The sequence below is a fragment of the Schistocerca cancellata genome, chromosome 9 (genome assembly GCF_023864275.1).
Source record: "Schistocerca cancellata isolate TAMUIC-IGC-003103 chromosome 9, iqSchCanc2.1, whole genome shotgun sequence".
NCBI classification, from domain to species: Eukaryota; Metazoa; Arthropoda; class Insecta; order Orthoptera; family Acrididae; genus Schistocerca; species Schistocerca cancellata.
The window spans coordinates 412635760-412652442 of record NC_064634.1 but is presented as its reverse complement, the minus strand read 5'-3'; the positions used below and the strand labels follow the sequence as shown (position 1 = coordinate 412652442).

At 42.3% G+C, this 16683-nt stretch overlaps 1 protein-coding gene across 2 annotated transcripts in view; it reads right to left on the bottom strand.

The window, feature by feature from the left end:
* Window positions 1-16683, bottom strand: part of LOC126100625 (DNA-directed RNA polymerase III subunit RPC2) — a 178484-nt gene that overhangs the window by 118281 nt on the left and 43520 nt on the right. The gene's annotated exons all lie outside the window — the stretch shown is intronic.

The window sequence follows — 16683 nt, the reverse complement described above, 5'->3', positions numbered from 1 at the left end:
AGGAGGATTTTTTTATTTCTCCCTGTGAGGTGCCGCAGCATGCTATAGTGGATTCTATCCTGACCAGGGGATGTATCATGAGCCCCACACAATGCAGAATCCAGTTCCCACATGGAAAATGGGCAGTTGTACTCTTCTGTATTGGGTGAGCGGAAGTCAAAACTGCTCCTCTCAGCAGCCACTCTGTGGGGCTGGAAAGCTGGATTCTGACTGGCGGTTGCAGTAATAGCTGCAAAATGAGCCGCCATAGACTGGGCAATATCTTTTGGGGTCGTTTGGAGAGTACCATTCCACATTATAGCAGCCATAGGGCACTTCCCACCTCTCCCAGAAATCCTCCTGATGGTCTCCCATACAATGGAACTACGTGTAGAACGATTAATGGTGTTCAGGAACTGATGCCACGACCTCTTCTTGCTCTCTCGCATAATCCGACGACACTTTGCCCTCGCCACCCGAAAGGCTGCAAGGTTCTCTACAGTTGGCCGGCATTTGAACCTACGCAGAGCTGCCCGCCTAGCCCTGACTGCAGAGCGGCATTCGTCGCTCCACCAAGGGACAGGCTGCCGCTTCGGTTGTCCCATGGACTGTGGGATGGACACTTCACTGGCGCAGTGGATCACTTGACTATACAGTGCCCAGTTGGCTCTACCGAGCACCCATCGAGGCAGTTTCCTTTCCGGTTCCACTGCATGTGGCAGGTGAATCCAGATGGGGAAGTGATCGCTGCTGTGTAAGTCATCAACCACTTCCCATGCAGCAGTGTGGGCGATGGCTGGAGAGCAAAGCGATAGATCAGTGGCAGAGAACGACCCAGTTGCAATGCAAAAATGCGTGCTTTGACCTGTATTTAGCAAATAGGCACTGGAAGACAGAAGAAGCCTCTCGATTGCTCTACCCCTGGGGCAAGTACTCACAGAACCCCAAAGCATATTGTGTGCATTAAAATCACCACAGAGGATGAAGGGGTGGGGGAGCTGTGTAAGAAGATCACTGAGAGCCTCTTCGTCAAGCACATCATGTGGGGGCAGGTAAAGCGAACATACTGTTAGCATATGACGCACATGTACTAATATTGCAACTGCCTGTAAATTCGTCGTGAGGGAGAGAGGCGAGGAGTGGTAGTCGGTGTTGACGAAGATACCTACTCCTCCTCGACCTCTCTGTCCACTCAGGTCGTCCTTTTTGTGTAGGACATAACCACGTAGCTCAGGGGTGTATGTTTCACTGAAATTTGTCTCTTGCAGACATACACACATAGGTCTATCCTGAATGAATACACGTAGTTCCTCCACATGTGTCCTGAACCCTTGCAGGTTCCATTGCAATATGGGAGCCATCACGGTGGTTGTATTTTCTGCTTCTCTTTCTGCCGAGGTGGGGAGACTGCAGCGAGTGGAGGCTCAGTCTTGGGGCGAGATGATTGCCCCATATTCTCAGACTCCATCAGCTCTGAGGAAGAGTCTGATGAAGCAGCTAGTGGGACCACATTAACATGATCCAAGGGTTTACCAGCCGATTTAATCTGTTGGTGCTGCTTGACGTGTGCTTTCCTTTGTTTACGGGGCTTTGCTGGAACTGGAGCTGGGGTGTTTATGACTATGCTGGGCTTTGGAACAGCCTCAGCAATTGGAGATGCCTGGGGCTCTTCAATGTTAGCTACTGTACCTTTCTCTGCTGTTCGAGGAGGGGCTACAGGCTCTGATACACTTGCTGCCTTGCAAGTGCACTGACACGTGTAGGTGTCCGTGCCAACACTAACAACCTCCGTCTGTGTAGAAGCATTGACTTTTGGATGCGGCATCTGAACAATGGAAGCAAAAGACGTAACGAATGTGGGTGGCTGCATGGCCTTAAAGATCTTTTTGGCTTCACTGTAGGGGATACACTTAGTTGTTTTTATTTCTTGTATTTTACATTCCTCTAGGAAGATTCTACAGTCCCTACTCCAAACAGGGTGGCTTTCAGAACAGTTTATACATCGGACAGGCGACGAACAGTCAATTCCGTCATGGGTAGCCTTACTGCAGTTGCCACACATCGCTTCTTCTTTACACCCTAGAGTTTTATGCCCAAAACGCTGGCATTTAAAACAGCGCATTGGGTTTGGGACATACGACCGGACGTTTAGTCGAAGAAATCCTGCCTTGACGTGTTCTGGGAGTTTGGGGGTATTGAAAGTAAGAATGAAGGAGTCAGATTTCACCAGGCTCCCATCCACCCTTTTCATGATGTTCTGAACGTCAACAATTCCCTCCTGAGCCCACTCACTCTTTAATTCTTCTACAGGAATGTCAACGAGATCCCTACAGGTAACAACACCCTTACTGGAGTTCAGGGTGCTGTGAAGCTCTGTATTGAATGTGTATTCTCCCAAGCTTTTAGCTGTTTGAAGGTTAACTGCTTGCTGAGCAGTTGATGTTTCAACAAGCAGTGTCCTATTCCGTAAACACTTCACTGATTTTAAAGTTCCAGCTATTCCTTCTAGACCCTTTTGGATACAGAATGGCAAAACCTTTTCAAAGGAACCCTCTTTCCTCTTTATAATTAAAAACACATTCTGGTTGTCAGTATGTGCTCTGTTACTCTGAACTGCTGCACGTTTGCTGACGCCTGAGTCAGGAGGGCTGGCTAACCTAGCCCTCTTGTTGGATTGGGCAGTAGTGCCTACCAGCAGTCCACCCATCCCACTGGCCAGCGAAAAATTAGAAGGAGGAAAAGAGGAAGAATTCGTGGTATCCATGGTCGTCCCACGAGCAGCTAGGGAAACTTATGTCCATCCAGACAGAGCCCCGCATGCCTGGATAAGCCTTGTACAACTGAGGTGCAGCAGGTTCCCCAGAGGTTGCCCGCTAGCTACTGTTCCACCTCAACAGCCATGCACCTTATCGGCGCACAGCACACCTTAAGATTGAAGGTTTTTTTTATAGAGGTATGTACTGTCCTCGTGATCCAGGCAATCAAGCCAAGATCCCCGTCCCTACGACACACAATGTTCCACCGTTGCGCCACACGGTGGTCGCTGAAGCATGCCCAGAGCTTATGGTATCAGCAGACTGGTGGCGCACACCATTCCACAGCTCGAGGACCCCGGGGTCGCCAAGCCCGTACCCAGCAAACGAATAATGAGCCCCCTGAGGGATTAAAATGATGGACTTCTGTAATTTATATGTGATTAAAAACATATTACTTGCTAAAAAGAACACACACATTTATCTGCACGTTACCGGTCCATTGTCCACATTCCACAGTCCGATTGCTGGTGTGAGTCTAACCAGTACAATTGACTCACTAGCTCATTTATTCATTATTCAATGTCTATTGAGTTGGGATGTGGATAACACAGGAACAAAACATAGAAACAAAAGGTCCGTTTCAACAGGGGCAATTCAACTGAAACTGAGAAGAGTGATTTCTTCAAAAGAATGGCACAGCACCTCCTATAGCCCAAAGCATTGAACTATGGCACCAGCAGCTTAAAGTCATTGATCACTAATGTAGTGAGAAGTCAACATGTTGCTCTCGTAAGCTCATTCAAGACAGAGTCCAATCAACAGAATTCTGCACATACCCCTGATGTTACTAATCAGTCGCATAAATAACTACTAGGCTGTATACAGGGGCAAATTATGATAACTAAAAAACTGCAACTGTTTAGGACTAAACAGAGGCGAGGAAATGCAGGACAAGACAGCCAGACACAGAGTCGGGAGGCTGTGGAGCAGGGAGATTCGTGGTAAAGGGGGAGGGAGTGGAGTGGATCAGAAAAGGAGAGGAACAGGGATGTGGGAAAATTAGGCAGGTCTGTTGGCACAGCATGGCACACAATGAGGGTGAGGGGATGTGAATAGGGGTGAAGTTACAGGATAAAGGAATGGGAAGTGTTGGGTGTGTGGTGTGAGGACAGTAAGTTACTGTAAGTTGAGGGTGGGATAATTTCAGGAGCAAGGAATGTGTTTTAAGGATAGATCCCATCATGTTCAGCTGCATGTTATGCCACAGGGTGGTCTACCATGCTCATGGCCACAGTTTGGTGGTGGCCATTCATCCTGGTGGACAGCAGGATGGTTGTCATACCAATACAAAAAGCTGTGCAATGATTGCAGCAGATGTGGTATATTATGACATGGTTGCTTTCAAAGATGGTCCAGCCTCTGATGAGGTAAGATTAGCCTGAGACAGGATTGGAATAAGAAGTGCTGGTGAGCTGGTCAGGCAGGTCTTACACCTGGTTCTTCCGCAGGGATATGGTCCCTGTGGCAAGGGGTTCAGATTAGGAGGGGCATAGGGATGAACTAGGATGCTGTGGAGGTATGGAGGCAATGGAACACCATTTTAGGAGGGGTGGGAAGGATTTTGGGTAGGATGTGGAGAGGACGTAGGATGTCCCTCACATCAGAGCACGATGACAGAGATTCAAAGCACTCATGGAGGATGTGGTTCAATTGTTCCACTCCAGTGTGGTACTGTATGATGAAGGGAGCACTCCTTTGTAGCTGGTTGTCAAGGGTGGTGGGAAGATTGGGGGTGTGTGGGAAAATGGGAAAGGAGATCTGTTTCCAGACTAGGTATGGAGGACAGTGCCTATCTGAGAAGATATTGGTGAGACCTTCAGCATATTGCGTAAGGAAGTTCCTGTCACTGGCGATAAGCTGTCTCTGGGTGGCTAGGCTGTGTGGAAGGGATTTTTTGGTGTGGAAGGGGCGACAGCTGTAGAAATGCAGGTGCTATTAGTAGTTGGTGGGTTTAATGTGGACAGAGTAGTTGATGGAGGTGATCAATGTCCATGAAGGTGCCATGCTGGGTTGAGGAGGACCAAGTGAAGCAGATGGGAGAGAAGGTGTTGAAATTGTGCATGAATGAGGATAGGGTGGCTTGGTCTTAAGTTCACATCATGATGATATCACCAATGACTCTGAATCAGACTACGTGTTTGGCATTTTGGGAGGCTAGGAAAGTTTTCTCTAGACAGCCCACAAAAGGACGGCATACGAGGATACCATGTGGGTGCCCTCGGCTGTGCAGCAGATTTCTTTGTATACGTTCCCTTCAATGAAGAAGTAGTTGTGTGTTATGATGCTGTATGAGGAGTGAGGTAGATTGTATGGAGTCAATAGGAAATTAGGAAAGGTGGTGTTCAATAGTGGCAAGACCATGGGCAAAAGGGGTGTTGATTTATGGGGAAGTGGCAACAACAGTGACAAGTAGGGATCCAGGAGGTAAAGGGATGAGGATGGATGAGGATGGTGGAGAGTCAGTTAAGGAAGTGGTTGGTATCTTTGATGTGGAAGGCTGGATTTCAGGCAATTAGTTGAGGGTATTGGTCAATGGGGGCCAAAATTCTTTCAGTGTGGGCACAGTAACCAGCTACAATGGGGCATCCAGGATTGTTGGTTTTGTGGTTTTTGGGGAGCATATACAATGTGCATGTCATAGGAGTGAAGAGAGAAATGGATTCAGTGATGAGATTCTGGGAAGTGCCTGAGGCTTTAAGCATGGACAGGAGGTTGTGCTGTACTTGTGGGGTGGGATCACTATGGCAGGGTTTATAAGTTGAGGAGCCAGTTAATTGGCAGAGACCTTCCACCAGGCAGTCATTACAGTTCATAACTTCCATGTGGAAACCTTTGTCAATGGGCAGGGTGATTAGGACAGAACTTGTTTCCAGGTTGTGTATAGCTGTTCTTTATTCTGTTGAAATTGTTGTGACTGACAGTCCAAAAAATTTCTCTCTCTCAAAATGTACACTGCTGGGACGCTATTCATAATAGTCCAGATGTTGCCTGAACCAAATCACCCAGAACACAGTCCTATTGCAAGATGGCAGCTGTCCCTTTATGGTTTTGGTTCACCCCTACACAGAAAATCCCACATCTACGTCACTTAATACGGTTGTAGTTCCACTAGTCTAATTTAGAGCTTTTGATACATTAATGACATTTAAATTATGATTGCCTCTTTAGCTATGTGTTAAAACTCTAATCTGATACCTTACACTCAATTTAATGTGCAATAATTTGCCCAAAAATTCAAAGTTAAACAATTACAAACTTCACTGCAGTGCTTAAAATCATTTCATATACTCTGTGTCATCAAATATCACAACACTTATTAATATGGCCGCACTTTCTTTTTTATTCTTCTTTCTATTGCAATATTGAGAACTATGTTATCTATGACAGTTCTCATGTTGTGGGTGAAACTACGCATTTTTATAAACAATTAGTAAAAACAAATATAAGCCTTAGAAACTGAACATTAAATATAGCAGGTAACAATGTCCACCACTGCATAATGCCTCGCTGGATATGTATTTGACTTGTATCTGATTTTATAGTAATTTTCAATTGAATTTCAATTAAAGTGCATCTCACAACTTAATTTATTGTGTTACAAATCATGTGAGCATCTCAATCGGAGCACGTCACCGAGAGCTACAGTTTGAGTACGTGAACTCCTTTACACACTAAATAACATGAAAGTTGTCAAAAATTTACTGTATTAAACTCAGAAAAAAATTTTCCATGCTGTATCTTTTTACATGTATTGATTGTAATTTATATCTAAATACTGGCAGAATTGAGTTGCTGCCATCTAATTTTCTTCACTGTACCTATGAGGGTTACCGAGAAAATAATACACTGCTTTTTTTTCTCAGCTGAAAACAATGTTACGAATGTGAAACATTACATACGTATTATTTGAAGTCTCCTGAATGGACGTGCCAAGTTTCCATCACTTACGACAAATAGTGTAGCTGCAGGACAGTTTCAAGATGGCATCTGTAGGTGATGTACATTACAAGCAACTTGCCATCATTGAATTTCTCACTGCAGCGAAAGAACAGTGGGGAGTATTCACAAACACTTGTGCAAAGTCTATGGAGCATCTGCTGTCGACAGAAGTACAGTTAGTCACTGGGTACAGAGGGTGAGGTCATCAGATGGCAGTTTGGCGGAGCTCCATAATTTGCAGCGGTTGAGCAGACCCTCCACAGGTGTAACATCTGACATGTTGCAGTGAACTGATGTTGTCATTCACCATTAATGGATGCCATTTGTGGAAGACATTTTGGGGGCTATGAGGTGGTGATTCCCACAATGAAGCACTGGCTCCAGTACCAGGACAAGGATTGGTACTGACAGGAAATACACACCCTTGTTTCACGCGGGAGGAAGATCACAGAACGGGATGGAGATTATGTGAAAAAATAGGGTGTGCAGATAAAACACCATTCTTTTATGTGTGAAATTCTCATTATGTTCAATAAAGAACTGTTGAAGGAAAAAATGTGGTGCATTACTTTCTGGACAACCCTCATATTATGGTTCGCACTGTAGATTCACAAACACAAACAATATATATAGAAGCCACTGAGTGTGCTAGCGGCGGAACTGATGTCACATATGCTCATTCGAATTTTGATATGCAATCTGCTTTATACATTAAATAACATGAAAGTTGTCAAAGATTTACTGAATTAAACTTACAAAAAAAACTTTGCACAACACAACTGCTAGCCAGAAGCTGGCACATCCACCATGGCCTAACCTGGGCCTGAGGCCATGTACACACTGAGTCGTCATCGCAGGATGTGCACAACTCAAATGCCGCTTATGAGCAAAAATCAAACCTCTATGTTTAATATAGTTCATCATATCACAACCAGTTAATCCCACATTCTTCAAAGAATCAAACTTTCATTTATAAAGCAGTTTCAAATGAGTTAATGTGTTAAATATTTGACAGTAAGAATGTAACCAAGAAAAACTTTAGAAAAGGTTTGAAATCGTGCTTGAAATCTGTTGGAAGTCACTATTTAATTGCTATGAAACACTGAATGAACAAGTTGTTGTTGCAGTGGTCTTCAGTCCAGGGACTGCTTTGATGCAGCTCTCCATGCTACTCTATCCTGTGCAAGCTTCTTCATCTCCCAGTACCTAGTGCAACCTACATCCTTCTGAATCTGTTTAGTATATTCATCTCTCAATCTCCCGCTACGATTTTTACCCTCCACGTTGGTCTCCAATGCTAAATTGGTGATCCCTTGATGCCTCAGAATATGGCCTACCAACCGATCCCTTCTTCTAGTCAAGTTGTGCCACAAATTTCTCTTCTCTCCCAATTCTATTCAATACCTCCTCATTAGTTATGTGATCTACCCATCTAATCTTCAGCATTCTACTGTAGCACCACATTTCGAAAGTTTCTACTCTCTTCTTGTCTAAACTATTTATCGTCCACATTTCACTTCCATACATTGCTACACTCCATACAAATACTTTCAGAAAAGACTTCCTGACACTTAAATCTATACTCAATGTTAACAAACTTCTCTTCTTCAGAAACGCTTTCCTTGCCATTGCTAGTCTACATTTTATATCCTCTCTACTTCGACCATCATCGGTTATTTTGCTCCCCAAATAGCAAAACTCATTTACTTCTTTAAGAAAACTCATTTAAGTGTCTCATTTCTTAATCTAATTCCCAAAGCATCACCCGATTTAATTCGACTACATTCCATTATCCTCCTTTTGCTTTTGTTGATGTTCATCTTATATCCTCCTTTCAAGACAAGTGTCCATTCCGTTCAACTGCTCTTCCAACTCCTTTGCTGTGTCTGACAGAATTACAATGTCATCGGCGAACCTCAAAGTTTTTATTTCTTCTTCATGGATTTTAATTCCTACTCCAAAATTTTTTTTTTGTTTCCTTTACTGCTTGCTCAATATACAGATTGAATAACATTGGGGATAGGCTACAACCCTGTCTCACTCTCTTCCCAACCACTGCTTCCTTTTCATGCCCCTCGACTCTCTTAACTGCCATCTGGTTTCTGTACATATTGTAAATAGCCTTTTGCTCCCTGTATTTTACCCCTGCCATCTTTAGAATTTGGAAGACAGTATTCCAGTCAAATCTGTCAAAAGCTTTCTCTAGGTCTACAAATGCAAGAAACGTAGGCTTGCCCTTTCCTTAATCTATTTTCTAAGTTAAGTCATAGGGTCAGTATTTCCTCACGTGTCCAACATTTCTATGGAATCCAAAATGATCTTCCATGAGGTCGGCTTCTACCAATTTTTCCATTCATCTGTAAAGAATCTGTGTTAGTATTTTGCAGCCATGGTTTATTAAACTGATAGTTCGGTAATTTTCACATCTGTCAACACCTGCTTTCTTTGGGATTGGAATTATTATATTCTTCTTCAAGTCTGAGGTTATTTCACCTGTCTCATACATGTTGCTCACCAGACGGCAGAGTTTTGTCAGGGCTGGCTCACCCAAGGCTATCAGTAGTTCTAATGGAATGTTGTCTACTCCCAGGGCCTTGTTTCGACTTAGGTCTTTCAGTGCTCTGTCAAACTCTTCACGCAGTATCACATCTCCTATTTCATCTTTATCTACATTCTCTTCCATTTCTATAATATTGTCCTCAAGAACATCGCCCTTGTATAGACCCTCTATATACTCCTACCACCTTTCTGCTTTCCCTTCTTTGCTTAGAACTGGGTTACTATCTGAGCTCTTGATATTCATACAAGTGGTTCTCTTTTCTCCAAAGGTCTTTTTGATTTTCCTGTAGGCAGTATCTATCTTACCCCTAGTGATATGCACCTCTACATCCTTACATTTGTCCTCTAGCCATCCCTGCTTAGCCATTTTGCACTTCCTGTCGATCTCATTTTTGAGACGTTTGTATTCCTTTTTGCCAACTTCATTTACTGCATTTTTATATTTTCTCCTTTCATCAATTAAATTCAATATCTCTTCTCTTGCCCAAGTATTTCTAGTAGCCCTCATCTTTTTACCTACTTGATCCTCTGCTATCTTCACTATTTCATCTCTCAAGTTACCCATTCTTCTTCTACTGTTTTTCTTTCCCCCATTCTTGTCAATCGTTCCCTAATGCTCTCCATGAATCTCTCTACAACCTCTGGTTATATCAGTTTATCCAGGTCCCATCTCCTTAAATTCCCACCTTTTTGCAGTTTCTTCAGTTTTAATCTACAGTTCATAACCAATAGAAGTGGTCAGAGTCCACATCTGCCCCTGGAAATGTCTTACAATTTAAAACCTGGCTCCTGATTCTCCGTCTTACCATTATATAAGTCTATCTGAGACCTTCCAGTATCTCCAGGCAACTTCCATGTATACAACCTCCTTATATGATTCTTGAACCAAGTGTTAGCTATGATTAAATTATGCTCTGTGCAAAATTCTACCAGGCGGCTTCCTCTTTCATTCCTTACTCCCATACCATATTCACCTACTACGTTTCCTTCTCTTCCTTTTCCTACCATCGAGTTCAAGTCATCCATGACTATTAAATTTTTGTCTCTCTTCACTATCTGAATAATTTCTTTTATCTCATCATACATTTCATCAACCTCTTCGTCATCTGCGGAGGTAGCTGGCATATAAAGTTGTACTACTATTGTAGGTGTGGGCTTCATATCTATCTTGGCCACAATAATGCGTTCGCTAAGCTGTTTTGTAGTACCTTACCCGCATTCCTACTTTTCCTATTCATTATTAAACCTGCTCCTTCATTACACCTATTAGATTTTGTATTTATAATCTTGTATTCACCTGACCAGAGTCCGCGGCTCGTGGTCTTGCGGTAGCGTTCTCACTTCCCGGGCACGGGGTCCCGGGTTCGATTCCCGGCGGGGTCAGGGATTTTCTCTGCCTCGAGATGACTGGTTGTTGTGTGTCTTTCATCATCCTTTCATCATCATTTCATCCTCATTCACTCGCAAGTCACCGTAGTCATGTTAAAAAACTTGTGGAGTGGCAGCCAGACCGCCCCGCGAGGGGTCTCCCGGCCACCAATGCCATACGCTCATTACTATTACCTGACCAGAAGTCTTGTTCCTCCTCCCACCGAACTTCACTAATTCCCACTATATCTAACTTTAACCTATCCATTTCCCTTTTTAAATTTTCTAACCTACCTGCCTGATTAAGGGATCTGACATTCCACGCTCCAATCCGTAGAACGCCTGTTTTCTTTTTCCTGATAACGACGTCCTCCTGAGTAGTTCCCGCCCGGAGATCCGAATGGGGGACTATTTTACCTCCGGAATATTTTACCCAAGAGGGCGCCTTCATCATTTAACCATACAGTAAAGTTGCATGCCCTCGGGACATATTACGGCTGTAGTTTCCCGTTGCTTTCAGCCATTCACAGTACCAGGACAGCAAGGCCGTTTTGGTTAGTGTTACAAGGCCAGATCAGTCAATCATCCAGACGGTTGCCCCTGCAACTACTGAAAAGGCTGCTGCCCCTCTTCAGGAACCACACATTTGTCTGGCCTCTCAACAGACACCCCTCCGTTGTGGTTACACCTACTGTACGGCTATCTGTATTGCTGAGGCACGCAAGCCTCTCCACCAACAGCAAGTCATGTTTCATGGGGGGTAATTCGTGTTCCATTTTAAGAAAAAAAAGTTTTTCATGCACCTCAAAGTTTATGACATCATATCTATGACACTGTGGGTCATACAACCTTATGATTTTGAAGGCACATTTAATGGTATATGTGGATATCATCTGTAAACTGCGCTGCGATTAGAGTTGGTAGTAATGTTAGGTATGCCGTATGAACAGTACAAATGCAGTAAATGAATAACTTTTTTTTCTGTCATCACTTTGTGGGGAGAATCTGCAAGAAAAAGTTTCATAAACATTTGACATTATGTTTGAAGTTTGTTGGACAACACTAAGTGCTCTAATTCTCAAATAGTGGATTAATATAGCCCAAGTATGAGTGTGCCTTGAAGGAAGGAAGGAAGGAAGGAAGGAAGGAAGGAAGGAAGAACGAGTTTAATGTCCTGTCAACATCAAGGCCATTAGAGACAGAGCACAAGCTCAGATTGTTTTAAGGTTGGGAAAGGAAACTGCCCAAGTCCTTTTGAAGGAACCATCCCAGCATTTGCCTGAAGCAATTTAGGGAAATCACAGAAAACCTAAATCTGGATGGCCGGATGCAACTTTGAACCATCACCCTCCTGAATGCGAGTCCAGTGTGCTAATTAATTACTGTGCCACCTCGCTCAGTGCTGCCTCAAAGCCAACATACAGTTTGTAGCTGTAAGAATTGTTATATGGTGTTAAACTTTTAACATAAGATTACACCTCTGTATGAGCAGATTATGACAGCATTTGAAATTTGTAAATTCAGTAATTAATTATGTGAAATATTTAAAATCAAATATAAGGGGCATTCAAATGAAACCCAGTTAGTAGTGTAAAGTAACAATAATGATTTTATTAACACAAAAATGTAGTTATATGCAGTACACATACTAAAAAATAGTCACCAAAACTGTTGACACATTTATCCCATTGTGACACTAGCCGGTCGGTTCCATCCTTGAAGAAGCTAGTTGGCTGCTGTCGGATCCAGGCCTAGACCCCGTCACACACTTCATCATCCATTGCAAATTGATGTCCTCAAATAGCTTGTTTTAGAGGTCAAAACACATGAAAGTCACACGGTGAAACATCAGGACTGTATGGTGGATGTTCCATTGTATCCCACCGAAATTGCTGCAATGTCGTCTTCACCGCATTGGCCGTGTGTGGGCGGGCATTATCATGCAGGAGGATAAAGCCACTGGACAACATGCCTCGGCATTTCGACTTGATGGCTCGTCTAAGGTTCCATAAAGTGGCTTGATAATGCTGGGCATTGACGGTTCTTTCCCATTCCAGGAACTCGACAAGCAGTAGGCCCTTGTGGTTAAAAAAGAACATCATGACCTTACCAGAACTGGTGCGCACAGCCTTTGATTTCTTTGGAGGTGATGCAGTTGCATATTTCCACTGCTCGCTCTGACGCTTGCTTTCCGGTTCAACACTGTTCCACCATCTTTCATCACCTGTGACAATACGCAAGAAAGCCATATTCCTCCTCATAATTGCAGATGACTCAGAGACAGTGCCATTCAAGTATTGCGCTGTTCGGTGATCAGTTGATGAGGAACCCATTGCGCACAGATTTTTCGAAAGTTCAAGTGTTGATGCATTATGGTGTGAGCAGTGCCCACGCTAATACCGACTAACTGATGGATCTCGTCCACGGTGATTCTGCAGTTTTCCAAGACTAAAGCATTCACTTCCACAACCATTTCTGGTGTGATGACATGCTGAGCCTGTCCAGGACAAGCATCGCCTTCCAGTGACTCGCGACCCTAAAGGAACCGTTTGCGCCATTCCACAACACTTTAACAACTCAGAATGTACCCACCATACAGAGCCTTCATCCTGCGATACAATTTCACGGCCTCCAACTCCCTCCGCTGCCAAAACTCAAATTACTCCTCACTGTTCCTGCTTACTCGCCTGCACGTTCGGTAGTGGATGATAACTTGTGTGACTACCTACGCATGCATCAGTCTGTCTACCAATAGATGGCAGCACCATAGCCGCAGTTATGTGGTGCCACCTTATGTTTAAGGCAAAGGTACATGCACTGGCCAGGTTTCATTTGAATAAACCTCATATTTGTTGGCCTTGGAAGTCATTAGGGAGGCGACCTGCAATTTATGCCAAGTTCTGGGATAGTCACTTAGCACTTTACATCTTTTTGAAATACGCTGTATCTCTCTTTTGCAGAAAAGTTTTTCTTCTTATTGCAAGTCGGCATTTGATGCCATATTAAATACCGTCATTATCAGTTATTTTGGTACTAAAATCGTAAAATTTGTGTACTACTTTCAGCATCAGCATCTCTCATCACCACGTGATTTCACTATATTATTCCATAAACCTTGCTGAATATTATCTTATAACATCTTTCCAAGATACTGTATACCCCATTCAACTAATATTCCAACTATCTTGCTGTCTCTTATAGAATTCCAATGTCAAATGGCAAACCGTCTTCTCCCCCCCCCCCCCCCCCCTCCCCTCACTGAACTTTAATTCCATTTCTAGGCTTATCTTTGGTTTTCTTTCTTTACTACGTGCTCAATATAAGGATTGTATAACATGGATATACTACAACTCTTTCCCCCTCCCTTCTCAATTACTGCTTCCCTTTCATGCACTTTTACTCAAACACTGTCTGGTATCTGTAAAAGCTGTAGATAATCTTCCACTGCCTGTATATTATCCCCAGTAACTTCAGGATTCTGAAAGCTGTCTCTAAATTACTAATTCCATAAATGTGGCCTTTCTTTTCATAAACCTGGTGTCTAAAAGAATGTATAGCATCAGTGTTGCTTTGCGTGTTCCCACAATTCCCTGGAACTCAAACTGACCTTTCTTCTTCTGGTCTTCTGTCCTCCAGTTGTATTTTACAGTCATGACTTATCAAACTTATGGTTTGATAATATACACATCCGTCAGCACTTGCCTTTTTTGTTACTGCAATTATTAAGTTGTTCCTAAAATCTGTAGGATCCTGCATACCATAAGGAACAGTGTTATCCCAAGGATGATTATCCCAAGGATTTTATTAATTCTGAGGGAATGTCTTTATTCGGTAATGGTCTACAGATTTGCATTTCTTCTCTCCCAGTCCTAGTTTGTCACTTTGCCTGTTTCTTTTTATTGTTTTCATTAATCAAACTGAATATCTCCTGTGTTATCCACTAATTTCTGCTGGGTGTTGCTTTTTGACTAGGTTTCCTTCTGCTGGCATTACTATGTCTTTCACGGCTGTTCATTCTTCTTCTATCCCGTTTCGCTTAGTTTCACCTAATGCACAGTCTGAAATTCTCAACACTCTCTGGTTGTTTCTGCTTTTCTAGAAACCATCTCCTTATCTCACTAGGCTTTTGAATATATGTATATAACTGTACTCTGCAGTTCATAACCAATAAATTATGAGCGGGCTACTTGCAATATTTTGTGGGTTAAAACTTGGTTTCTAAATTCTTATCTTACCATCTTGTAATCCATCAGAATCCATCTAGTGTCTCCAAGTCCCAGTTGTCTGCAATGATTAAACTGTGTTATGTGCCAGATTACATCGGGAAATTTCCTCTTTCATTGTTTTTCTAGTGCAGATTCTTCTACTGTCTTTGTTCTCTTCTTGCACCAACTACTGATTTCCATTACAATTGATTTCCCATTACAATTAAGTTTCCCTTAATGTACTGAATAGTTTATTTGCCTCATCACAATTTCTTCAGTCTCTCTATTGTGCGGACACCTAGCAGACATATATACTTGTACTATTGTGCTGGACCATGGTTTCGTGTTTATCTCGGCTATGATAATCCATTTACTATGCTGTTCATGTAGTTCACCTGTAGTCCTGTTTTCTTGTTGGTTATTATATATACTCCTGTATTAGCCATATTTGATTTTGTGTTGATAAGCCTGTACTCATCCATTTCTTCCTGGTACAAGAGTTCAGTAAAACCCACTATTTCTAATTCCAAACCATCTATTTCTGTTCTCAAAAATTTCACAATTGAGGAAAGAACTAAAATTGTATGATATCAAGAATATCAACTGCTGCCACACTTGCTTCAGTACAAAAGAAAAACACAACAACGACATTCAATGTTGAGATGTCTCGTTCCCTTTGCAATATCTCTCAGCAAGTTTCTGACCAACCATACCTTTGGCATGCCCACCCTTCAGCTGAGATAAATGTTGATTTGTCACTAAAGATAACATATACAAAAGTCTTCTTCAAGCATTAAAATTTTGTCTACAAAATTGACACCAACTGTAGTTTATTAGTAACAGAGTTTGTAAAGGCTGTAAATGATGACACACTTGCAAGCATTTTCATAAAACTCTCTACACAACCATAATTGGAGCTGCTCATCCTACGAACTAATTTACTGAGTCTCCAGAAAAGACAGTTGCAAGTCAAACATTCAGTTCAGACCCTCAAGCAGGCACGCTATGCATAAAGTGAGCCAGCCACATATAACATTGCCTTGTACCATTCCACTGTTGTTTTACAATTTTGAGCCCATACCTATTCCTTCTTTATTGCTTTAGCTAACACAGTGGTAAATTGGGGTTTCATACATCCAAATGAGCAACAGTAATACACAACAGTCAGTGAACTGGATGGAAAAACATATACGATCTGTGCAAGAAAATGCCAAGGATTACGAGATAGCAGCATGGTCCCAGTTGTCTACAGGATAATTAGTAATCACATAAAAATTTGGCTGAGGATCTGAAGCAACTGCACTCTTTAATGTTCCGAGTGGGTCATTACTGTGATGTAACACTTGTACACAGCAACAGAGTGATACAATGGAAGTTTATTTTATTATTCTTTATTTAAACAGTGATTTAGCTCACATACTATACATTTGTTTTGTCATTGTTTAATTAAACTATGATTAAACTGTGATTTTGCTCATACATGTTTACCTTGGTCACATAAAGACAGCTATTCATTACACGTGTATAAAGTACACCATGAACCTACTTGTGTTATGAAAACTGGCATGCCTACTTGAGGGTTAAAGACATTCTGTGATTTCACTGTCTGCAAACTGCAAAACAAAGACTGCTTTCTCTTCAGAAGTCATGTTTGCTACAAAAACTTCAAGCATAAATTTGAGGAACTAGTTTATAAGCATGCAGGCAACTAAACGGGCACCTTTGTTCTATCATTCTATGTTGAATTGTTCTCAAAACTATGCTTAAAACATACATTAAATAGAAACCTCAAAGTCTTTTTGATGCGCTCAATGTAC